Source organism: Schistocerca cancellata, chromosome 5 (genome assembly GCF_023864275.1).
Source record: "Schistocerca cancellata isolate TAMUIC-IGC-003103 chromosome 5, iqSchCanc2.1, whole genome shotgun sequence".
NCBI classification, from domain to species: Eukaryota; Metazoa; Arthropoda; class Insecta; order Orthoptera; family Acrididae; genus Schistocerca; species Schistocerca cancellata.
Genome location: NC_064630.1, coordinates 288,347,642 through 288,360,431, shown reverse-complemented (window position 1 = coordinate 288,360,431; position 12,790 = coordinate 288,347,642).

The window sequence follows — 12,790 nt, the reverse complement described above, 5'->3', positions numbered from 1 at the left end:
TGAAATAAGATGAAAAAGTAACATTCTATTTATGAAGTATCGATATGATGAGGATCGTATCATAGGAATGAATTTCATTGGTGGGCTGGTTGTTCATAATTTTAAACTGTTTGTTTCTACTACCAACCGTTCATTTTTGATATGTGCTTCTTCTCATCCACAGGGAAACGTAATATTAAATTAGAAGAAACTAGCTGACATAAAGTAATGCAGTCCTACGTACCAACATAATATCTTGCCTTTTGTAATGAGTTAATAACTAGACCCCCGACATCAGCTGGTGACAAATTATGTTGTTAAACCTCCACACATACACGTAAGATTGAATTTTTAGCGTTTGTGGAGCTTTATGATTTAATAAAAAATGGTTCAAATGGCTCTGAGCACTATGGTACCTAACATCCTAGCTCATCAGTCGCCTAGAACTTAGAACTACTTAAATCTAACTAACCTAAGGTCATCACAAACATCCATGCCCGAGGCAGGTTTCGAATTTGCGACCGTAGCAGTCCCGCGGTCCCGGACTGCAGCGCCTAGAACCGCACTGCCACCACGGCCGGCTTTATGATTTAACAGAAACGACGTAAATTATTTTAATTTAATTTTAAACAATTTCTGTGTCGAGATTAGTGATTCACAATTTTTTGTTACTACGAAACAGTGGCGCAGGATAGGAAGAGTGGGTTCTATAATCTGTTATCAATTTAAAACTTTTTTGTAGTATGAAGTAAAGCTTCAAGTTGGTTACAAACTTAAAACCGATTTACTGCTTTTTCTTTTCTATGTTATTGCCATTTATTTCAAAAACACAACTTCTCCATCAGCTTCAAGAACAAATTCTGTATGCTCACTTAAAAAAAAATCTGTCGTCTTGGTAATGGTCTCGCGTTATCGATCAAGATGTAAAAATATTTGCACTCATTAGCAGTTAAGAAAAGCTACATGGCTCTGCTCATTAGTTTAGCACTTGCAGAATTTATTTTTTTATTTCCTGAAAAACTGTAACATACGTGAAGTGTTGTTTCAGTAGCAAACGAGTCAATGGTATGAGGAAGCGTTCTACCATTACAGACGCACAACAGTCCGACTGCGTTTTTGAAGTCCAACACATGGTTAGACACCGATGCCAGCACGAATGCAATAATGAGGACCACTCAACGGCACATGTCATTTTTATAATCTGCTCGTCAGCCGTAATGAGAGAGCCTGTCTTCATCATTCTTCTCCTCGCTTCGAGGTGCCTTATCTTCTGGAAGTAGGGAGGTAAACACTGTCTCCTGCTGCAGCCCAACAGTGTCTTTGGTTACAGACGGAAAAACCCGTGTTGATCGTTCACAGTTCAACTGCTCTGCTGCCTCCACTCTGTCCCTCCACGGCACAGTCCCGCCTTTCCAGCTTCGGTATACTTTCGGCAGCGTATCCGAACTGCGAACTCGCTCCGCCTCGCCTCCTTTCCACGACCAGGGAGGCGCTCGCAGCGCTGCCGCTGCTCTGCTGGCCACCTGTCCCGCGGCCCCGGCCGCCACTGACACACGGTCTCTCACTAATGGAAAACGACGAGTCACGTATTGCTGAGAGAATGGCACGCCATTACTTTCATCTACACCCACACCATACTCGCAAGCCGCCTAATAGTGTGTGGCGGAGAGTATTTCCGGTACCACTATCTGACCCGTCCAATCGTGTTCTACTCACGAACAGTGTGTGGGAAAAATGACTGTCGGTAAGCCTTTGTATTGGATCTAATTTGTGGAATTTTCCGCTCAATACGCGAGATGTATGTGGGGGTAAGTAATATGTTGTCCGATTTCTCCTGAAAAGTGCTGTGCCAAAATTTCAGTAGTAAATCTCTCCGTGATGCACAACGCTCTCTTTTAACGTCTGCCAGTGGAGTTTGTTTACCATCTCCAGTAAGGCTCTCTCGCCAGTTAAACAATTCCCTAGGTCTTTTCTATCTCCTCTATCGGTCCTACCTGATAGGAATCCAAGATAGATGAACAGTACTCAAGTATCAGGGGAACAAGCTCCTTATAAACCACTTCTTCCGTGGATGAGTTACATTTTCTTAAGATTCTTCCGGTGAACCTGAGTCTGGTATCTGATTTTCCAACTATCTGCTTTACGTGGTCATTCCACTTAAGGTCGCTCTGGATAGTTGCGCCTAAATATTTTACGTCAGACACTCTCTCCAGATGTTTGTCATCAATAGTGTAGCTGTACAGTCGTGGATTTCTTTTCCCACGTATGAGCAATATGTTACATTTATGTACGTTCAGGGTCAACTGCCAGAGCCTGCACCATTCATCAATTCTCTGCAGGTCGTTTTGCAAACTCTTACTATCTTCTGGCACTGCTACTCTGGTATAGACAACTGCATCATCTGCGAATAGCCTTAAAGGCCATCCGACGCTTTCGACTAGAATGAAATTATAATGAAACCTAGACTTATAGCTGCTTACAGGCGTTGATAAATATCAACGAGGACAGTTGAACAATGTATGCCCTCACCGGGACTCGAACCAGAATCTCCTGCTTACATGGCAGGCGCTCTATCCGACTGAGGCACCGACGACATAGGCAATACGGCGACTACGGGGACTTGTCTCTGTCAAGCTCTCTATGAAATCCACACTTTCCAACTTTCTGTCCGCACACTACATTTGTAGTGCTCCTACCCACCATACTCATTACTCGCGGCAGTAGTTTACCGATTCCCGTTAGAGGGCAGGCAATTTGAATGATTCCGCACTGAAGACGATCATTGGCCGGTCAGCCTTATCTTTATGAAGCTGGTATCTATTCAGATATCATTGGTGATCTTGCAGCTCTAGAAGCATGGAACTATAATGAAATCTAGACCTTTAGCTGCATCTTTTTATACATTGTAAACAGCAACGATTCCTATCACACTTCCCTCTGGTACTCCGGATATTACCTTTACATCTGTCAATCTAGTTCCGTTAAGAGCGACGTGCTGAGTTCTATCTATAAGAAAGTCTTGAAACCAATCGCAATTCTGCTCCGATACGTCGTAAGTTTTTATTTTTTTGATTAAGATGCAATGCGGGACGGTGCCAAGTACCTTACTGAAATCAAGGTACACGACATCAACCTCAGCGCCGTTGTCCACTGAGCTGTGGATATCATGGAGGAACAGAGCGAGTGGAGTTTCACAGGATCACTGTTAGCAAAATCGGTGTTGATTTTTATAGAGGAGACATTAATTTTCAAAAACGACATAATTCTTGAGCATAAAACATGTTCCATAATTCTACAACAGACTGACGTCAACGATATAGGTCTATAATTGTGTGGATCCGTCTTACAGCCTTTCTTATAAACGGGAATAACCTGCGCTTTCATCCAGTCGTTAAGGATCTTTCGTTGCTCAATCAATCTGCGATAAATTACTGCTAGAAGGGAAGCAAGTTCTTTCACATAATATTTATGGAACCTTATAGGTATCTCATCTGGTCCTGACGCCTGTCCACTACTAAGTGATTCTAGCTGCTTTTCATCGCTGCGATCGATTATCTCAATATCTGCCATTTCGACGTTCATACGACGATTGAAAGGAAGGACAGTGTTACAATCTTCCGCGGTGAAACAAATTCCGAAGACCGAATTCAGTATTTCAGCCTTCTATTTGTTATTTTCTGTTTTGGTGCCGGTGTGGTCGTTGAGAGAAGGAATAGATGATTTTGACCCACTTACTGATTTTAGATACGGCTAAAATCTCTTGAAGTTTTTACTCAGATCGGGTCGTACTTTCGAAATTACTCAACGCTTCTCCCATTGCTCTCCTTACGCTCAGATTTCGTCTTTCAGATTTTATTTGTCAGCTAGGTTTTTACTTCTCTTGAATCTGAGATGAAGTGCTCTTTGTTTACGTAGTGCTTTTCTAACACGGCTATTAAACCATGGTCGATCTTTCCCATCTCCTAAAACCTTAATCGGAACATATTTGTCTAGGGCATACTGTACGATGCTTTTGAACTTTTTCCATTTGTTCTCAACATCTTCTTCTTCATCACCGAATATTTGACGCTGACTGCTGAGAAATGCTGAAATTTCTACCCTGTCAACCTTGCTGAGCAAATACACATTCCTACCTTTCTTAACATTCCTTGTAGGACCCGCCGTCATAGACGCTGATGTTTTCCTCTACGTTAACTGATTCGGTAAGTTCAGGTCTGTTTGTTGGCAGAAGGTCTAAGACGTTACCCTCACGTGTAGGTTCTCTATCAGCTCAAGGTAATTTTCAGACCAGACATCCAGAACAATTCCAACTGCATCCCTGATACCAGTTTTGATGGCATAACACCCCCAGTCTATACCTGGGAAGTTGAAATCATCCCCTACTACGACGGTATGATCAGGAAAATAACTAATGATATTCTGCAAGTCCTGTCTGAAGCGCTCTACAACTACAGACCCTGACCCAGGTGGTATATAAAAGCATCCGATCGCCATTTTTGACCATTCTTTGATACTCAATTTCACTCAGATTATTTCACATTCGGAATCCGTGATAACCTCGCCAGGTTTTATCGAATTCTTTCCTGCAATAAACACGCCGTACCATTGGCAAATAACCTGTCTGAACTTAGAGTTTCGTTGTCGTTGGCATCTCGTTTCAACCTTTCGTTGGATGCTCCTGTAGTTTACTAATATTATATTAATCTTTCCATTTACTAGCGCAGATGAATAATTGGGTAGAGTTGAAATAGGGTGGAAATGGCCATAACCGTCATCCCGGCTCAGTTCGAATCCATGTCAATCTTGGTTAGAAACATTGTTGCATTGTTGCCGCCGACAGTCACAATTCCTTTTATACACCGAAATCACGAACAAGATTAGTCGTCGTCCCACCGAATTGTATAAATATGGTAAGCGAAGTTTCGTATCTTGTAGTCCTTGCAGGAATTGCAGCCTTACTGTCCAGCCGTGTAATTTCTGCTGTTTTTCTGTAGTTTAACAATTGTAGGTAGCAGTCATGTTTCGGAAACTTGTAGCACCTGATCGCCTTCTCGTCTCCGTGTATCACTTTTTTCCCGATGTGCCTCTAAATTCAAAAGGACAGAAAACAAACGTAATAAACGGAGCTGTGTGCGGATAACGACGCACGTGAACTTTAATGTCCGTGGAGAGACGGGTACGGGGAGGCGGAATTAGTTACCCGCGAGGCAGATCTCGCGCTGTCGGGCCGCGAAATGTTTATAGCGGCGCGTGGCGGCGGCAGCCATCGCGGCCGTGAATCAATGGCAGAGCGGCGCGGCGCGGCGCGGCGGGGCGCGCTGGCCGCGGCCCTACATCAGCCCCGTCACCGGCACGCCGGCCGTCGCCCGCCGCGCCGACGCGTCACCCAGAAACACTTTGCGCAAAAATACGAGTGCCAAAAAACTGCCGCCTACCCAGAATATCCTAAATGACTTTCCTGTTATCACACGGGGCATACGTCACGAAATTTTACTTGTAAGGTGTTTCGGAGTATAGTCTCGCTTGTTAGATTACTGATGGGTTCATATAACGTACACTAATGGCCATTAAAATTGCTACACCAAGAAGAAATGCAGATGATAAACGGGCATTCATTGGACAAATATATTATACTAGAAGTGACATGTGATTACATTTTCACGCAATGTGGGTGCATAGATCCTGAGAAATCAGTACCCAGAACAACCACCTCTGGCCGTAATAACGGCCTTGATACGCCTGGGCATTGAGTCAAACAGAGCTTGGATGGTGTGTACAGATAAAGCTGCCCATGCAGCTTCAACACGATACCACAGTTCTTCAAGAGTAGTGACTGGCGTATTGTGACGAGCCAGTTGCTTGGCCACCATTGACCAGACGTTTTCAGTTGATGAGAGATCTGGAGAATGTGCTGGCCAGGGCAGTAGTCGAACATTTTCTGTATCCAGAAAGGCCCGTAAAGAACCTGCAACATGCGATAAACCTGCTGGAATGTAGGGTTTCGCCGAGATCGAATGAGGGGTAGAGCCACGGGTCGTAACACATCTGAAATGTAACGTCCACTGTTCAGAGTGACGTCAATATGAACAAGAGGTGACCGAGACGTGTAACCAATGGCACCCCATACCATCACGCCGGGTGATACGCCAGTATGGCGGTGACGAATACACGCTTCCAATGTGCGTTCACCGCGATGTCACCAAACACAGATGCGACCATTATGATGCTGTAAACAGAACCTGAATTCATCCGAAAAATTACGTTTTGCCATTCGTGCACCCAGGTTCGTCGTTGAGTACATCATCGCAGGCGCTCCTGTCTGTGATGCAGCGTCAAGGGTAACCGTAGCCATGGTCTCCGAGCTGATAGTCTATGCTGCTGCAAACGTCGTCGAACTGTTCGTGCAGATGGTTGTTGTCTTGCAAACGTCCCCATCTGTTGACTCAAGGATCGAGACGTGGCAGCACAATCCGTTACAGCCATGCGGATAAGATGCCTGTCACCTCGACTGCTAATGATACGAGGCCGTTGGGATCCAGCACGGTGTTCCTTATTATCCTCCTGAACCCACTGAATCCATATTCTGCTAACAGTCATTGGATCTCGACCAACGCGAGCAGCAATCTGGCGATACGATAAACCGCAATCGCGATAGGCTACAATCCGACCTTTATCAAAGTCGGAAACGTGATGGTACGCATTTCTCCTCCTTACACGAGGTATCACAACAACGTTTCACCAGGCAACACCGGTCAACTGCTGTTTGTGTACGAGAAATCGGTTGGAAACTTTTCTCATGTCAACACGTTGTATGTGTCGCCACCGGCGCCAACCTTGTGTGAATGCTCTGAAAAGATAATCATTTGCATATCACAGGATCTTCTTCCTGTCGGTTAAATTTCGCGTCTGTAGCACGTCATCTTCGTGGTGTAGCAATTTTAATGGCCAGTAGTGTAGTTCGGAGACTGCGAAGAGGCTGCGAAGCTACATCGCATGGGACTGTTATAAAATATTACAATTAGCCTAAAAAACCAAGCACATGACTTAAAACATAATTCACAGGCTTTCGGAAATATAAGTGCGAAAGTTTGCTTATCAGTTTCATGTGTGAGGTAATTGTATTTTCCTGGAGACAAGTGTAGATGCTGAAGTAATAAGTAATCCTTTACGCCAAGGCCGGGACTTGAACCCGGTCTCACGTTTACTATACGGATGTTTCATCTTCTACATCACATTGACATTGTGACTGAGACACCTGCACGAACTAGCCAAATCAAGTATGGGAGAGCCTCGGCATAACTCACGATTTAAAACACGGAAAATGTGCTCAGGTGTGAATTTAAACCTCGAGCGGGCGCGCTGTTTTTCATAAAACGAGAGAGAGGACGCGCTTACATGAATAGAATAACTTTTCTTATGTTACCAAGGTAAGTCATATATGATTAAAATCACAGTTTAATCTTAGTTTATTTAAACAAGAAGAAAACCAACTTGCCAGCCGGAGTGGCCGTGCGGTTCTATGCGCTACAGTCTGGAACCGAGCGACCGCTACGGTCGCAGGTTCGAATCTTCCCCGGGCATGGATGTGTGTGATGTCCTTAGGTTACTTAGGTTTAATTAGTTCTAAGTTCTAAGCGACTGATGACCTCAGAAGTTAAGTCGCATAGTGCTCAGAGCCATTTGAACCATTTTGAGCCAGAAAACAAACTTACATAATATGAGCTAAACTACTATTTTATTAAACAATAATGAAATAGATTTTGACTATAACACTCTGTTGCCAAGGACAGTTGTTACAGAGACAGTAATGACCCACTCGAAGCATTACGCAGTGCTGTTGCATCAGATCGCAGTCAGCTGCTTATTCGATCACTAATTATCTCCTAGGAACTGCCTTAATGTGTGATTATGTTGCTAGTTCGCAAGGGGGGTCAGTTATTTGAACGGATCATAAATTGTTTCTCGCCTAGCTCGCTTTGTATTTTATAATACTGCTGCTTACTTCGACGTGTGACAACAAAATTTGTCGCTGTATTACCTGAAGCAATAATGAAGGAATAGGTTTGCGTTTGCATTTGTGAAACAACAATGAAACCTCGAAAAATCATTTTAGTTTTGGTTGACGCACTTTACACACAAAAGCACCCGCTCTAAGGTTAAGTTTATTTGGGTAGAGCATTGGACTACGGTAGTACGTGTACCTTTGTTAGCCGCAATGCTCATGTGGTGTACTGGATAACACATCGACTTAGTAAGCAGGAAACTTGAGCCCAATTCCCAGCGTTCGCATAAATTTCATCCCACTACATCAGCTTCTACCCTTATCGAATTTTACGTGTGATGAGAGGAAAGAAACCCACATGTGATGAATAGAGATTCTTTTGAGAGTTCTCCGCTACGATAAAATTTGAGAATGAAGAATTACACTAAAACTAAGTTTCAGCACGAACTTATTCGCGGTCAGAAGAACAGCCTCGAAGTGAAGCTTCTTATTAGAGAGACACGAGTGCCTGGATACTTCACGTATAAACTGGTTGTCCGAACTACTGCAAAAGACACAGATAGGTTTGAATTCCCTACCCATTTTAATGCTGTAATGAGAACCGCGACTAGTCTCAAAAGGAGATGTGGTACCATTGACGTCTCCAGCACCCGCTCTGCTGCCACACAGAGGGAAGCTGCAGCAATGGTTTCTATTCTGATAGTCCGTGGTATTCCGCACATCGTCACACAATCCGTTTGATCAACCAGAACATTATGACAACGTACCTAATGGCCGCAACGAACAGTCTGGCACGCCTAACAGCCCCGACGCGACGTGATATGAAAGCAGCTAGCCCTTGGGAGTTCGCTGGAGGGGGTTCGCACCTCATCGCACATACAAGTCACTGTTGTAAATGTCGAGGAGGGAGTGATGAGCTCTGACGCCACGTTCAATCACATCCGAAATGTGTTCGATCGGGCTCAGATGTGGTGCCTTGGGAGGGGGGGTGGGGGTGGGGAGGGCAGTACGTCAACTACACAACTCACAGCTGAGTTGGTCGAACTACTCCATCACTCACCTTGCCCTGTGATATGGCGCTTTATCTCGTAGAGAAATACCTCTATCGTCGGGAATCATGGCCGACATGAAGGCTATATGTGGTCTGCCATCAGTGTATGATACTCTTTGGCCGTCATGATGCCTTGCACCAGCTCCACTGGACCTATGGCCTCCTACGTGACTGTTCACCAGAGCGTAATGGAGCCTCCACCAGCTCGTCTCCGTCATGCAGTACACGTGTCAAGGAGCTACTCTGATGGAAGACGACGGATTCGCGCCCTCCCATCAACATGATGAAAAACGTATCAGGATTCATCGTACTTCATCATACCATGAAAAGCTCTACCACTGTGCCAACGTCGAGCTTTTATAGTTGCAGTTGCTGGTGTCGTGATTTTGGACATGCATGGGTAGCTGGCTGCGAAATCACATCGTTAGTAGTGTTCGGTGAAACGTGTGTTCAGACACACTTGTGTGTTCAGACACACTTGTACGTCGCCATCACTAAAGACTGAGTTAGTTCCAGCACAGTTCGCCGCCTGTCTTGTTTTACCAACCTGCCCCGCCTACGACGTCCGACGTCTTTAATGAGGGGTGGTCACCCACGCCATTGACATTTGGGCATGGTTTCACCGTGGTTTCATCAGGTGTTGAAGACACCCCTCGAAAACCAAACAAGTCATGCAGTTTCCGAGATGAACTTCGGGGCCATCACAGTCAGCCCTCGGTCAAATTCCGATAGATCGCGTGCCTTTCCCATTACGCTCACGGAGAGCGCGCTCAATGATCAGACATGCACCGTGATCTGTATGACCAGCGTCATTGCTCGCCAGGTGACGCTACTATCGCCTGATGGTGGACATAATTTTCTGGCTGATCTGTGTGTTTTTCTGCAGTGAAACCCATTTCTTTGGATGGTTTGTTGCTTGGCTGTACCATCTTCGAAGGCCTCTTGGTTACTAGTCGCGTCGGTCATTGAAGTCTGGCATGACGCTGAGTACGGCATCCCTGAACCCATAGTTTCCAAATGCCCATCGTAGCCAATCAGTCCCGACCAAAGCAAACAGCTGTATCGTGGAAAGAGAAAATGTAATTTCGGTAAGACTGGTTTTCGTATACATCGAATACAAGCATGAGCCGTTAAACTTTTTTCCTTGCCCCACAAAGCATAATACATTGCCCCAAACAAGAAACATCCGAGTGTGAGATCTTAATGGGAAAAACGTATCTAATCATCTGTTCCAAATGAAATATAGATGCACTGGCATAATAATTAATGTGATATCCAAGCACATGTACTATACATCCTAATTTTAAAAAAAATGGTTCAAATGGCTCTGAGCACTATGGGACTTATCATCTGTGGTCATCAGTCCCCTAGAACTACTTAAACCTAACTAACCTAAGGACATCACACACATCCATGCCCGAGGCAGGATTCGAACCTGCGTCGTAGCAGTCGCGCGGTTCCGGACTGAGCGCCTAGAACCGCTAGACCACCACGTCCGGCTCCTAATTAAAGGATCACTTTTTCGCATCCCTGTAATTGTCTGAATTGCGACATAGAACATTGAATCCTGCTCTCAGGTGCCTATAACAATCCTCTGTAATGCTGTAAAAGTGTGGTGCTTCATACAGCAAGCGGTCGACACATACGAGAAAAAGGTCAGAACTCAAAAGTTCATCTGAGGTTTAAGGTGAACTAATGATGGCACCTTTCACCAAATTTCCCAGTAATTCCTCCCAATGCCGCTGTGGACATGTCACACAATGGGAAGTTCGTCACACCCTCTCTCACCCACATTTCTCGCCTTATCCTTACTGTGACAGCTCTACGATGCAGGTCAGAACCTCGACGTCCAGTGATGAAACCACACGGTTATCTTAAGGGTGTCCGAAGAAAAAGTTTATCTATTGATAAATCTCACACTACTTTTTTTTCTTCTGCCAAGCGTTTCCCCCCTTCTCCGATAAATTACGTTGCAATTTGACGTCATTCTGACCAGTGGGGTTATTTCTAGAGCGTTTTGAAAGTTTATTTAGATAGTTCAAATGGCTATGAGCACTATGGGACTTAACATCTGAGTCCCCTAGCACTTAGAACTACTTAAACCTAACTAACCTAAGGACATCACACACAGCGGTCGAGCGGTTCCAGACTGAAGCGCCTAGGACAGCTCGGCCACAGTGGCTGGCCTTTATTTATAATCACCCTGTATAGAACCTTGTTCTCACAAAAGGTCCCCTATTACAGGTGCACTCATTATGAAACAATCATTGTCTCCGGACAGTTTCTCCTCAATACTCAGTACACAACACTGTAAAATATGTTCATATACTTCCGCACTGATTGGTTTCTTAAGTGCAGTGAACGGACTACACTTTAACCATGAAAAACACCCCATAAAGTATCACTGTCCCCTCTGTACTTCACCGTTGGCACTTAAGATGAAGGCAATGAACGTTATCCAGGGATTCGCCGAACCTGAACCCATCCATTTGCTTGCAGAAGGGTACAACGTGATTAATCACTCACGTTTCCAGTCATCCAATGCCCAGTCGCGTTGATCAAGCTTTGGTTGCCATTGACTTTATAATTATGTGGCTTATAAAGAGCTGCTCGACTATTGTATGCCATTTTCTAAAATCCCAATGCACAGTCATTGTGCAGACTGTATTGGTGGTAAAGCTTTGGAAAACACAGGTGATTAGGTGATTTCAAACTACTTTGTACAACCTCCCTCCCCAATGCTCGACGATCTGTGTCCTTCAGTACACGAGGTCTGCCTGGTCTTCAGTTGGTGTTGTTGTTCCTTCGTATTACCATTTCACATTAGCAACAACGAATTTGGAAACATTATGAGGGTTGAAATACTCTTGTCTGGTTTGCTACTCAGGTGACATTCAGTGTCTACTCTACATTCGAAGCCCCCTGAGAGTTAGGGGGTTCGAATAGGCCCGCGGTATTCCTGCCCATCGTAAGAGGCGATTAAAAGGAGTCTCAAACGTTTCGGCCTATATGTGGTGGTTTCCTCTCTGGTTTGATCTCCATATTTCCAAATTCTTTCGAAGAGCGAGCCAATTGGGGAAGAGCGCCTTACATCGCGCATTGTGTCCATCGTGCATTGAGACCATTAGCCAGCTTTCACGTCATCGCATTGTCGTCCCACTCTTTCTCCATCTCTTGGCTGAGGATACATTCCCAGGTGCGATTTTCACCATGCACTGTGGAGCGTTGCTTTTTGCGGAGACGACGACCATGGACTTCCTTGGACCTAATATCCAGCAGGATAGACAGTCCATTGTGGTGGGGCCACCATATACCATATTGGCCGTAGCCCCCTGAAAATACAGGGATCGCTCTGCTGGTACCTGCACTGTTAACTCCCCACGTAGGCCAATGGATAGATGCCTATCTCCCTGGGGCATCGGGACTTCCAGAAATGGCCATCGTACAAGATGGCCCTGGCTGAGGAAGGGTGGCGCCCGTGTAGAAGGCCCTGATCGGAGAGGGTGGCAATCAGGGCGGAAGACCCTCAATGAAGCCTGGTACATCATCTCTTGCTGGTTGCCAGCCGCCAGCAGTCTCTAAGCGTTCTCAGGCTCAGTTCAACGCTGAGAAATACGATCTCAAATCGTTACCCTCCCTGGCCACACTGTAGGAGGAGCTTAAGGCTCAGGATGGCAGTTCCTAGTTTGTACGAGAGCTGATGGGGAGTCTTTCATGTAAATGAAGCCTCAGTTCTTCATAGAGCATTTAGTGGACAA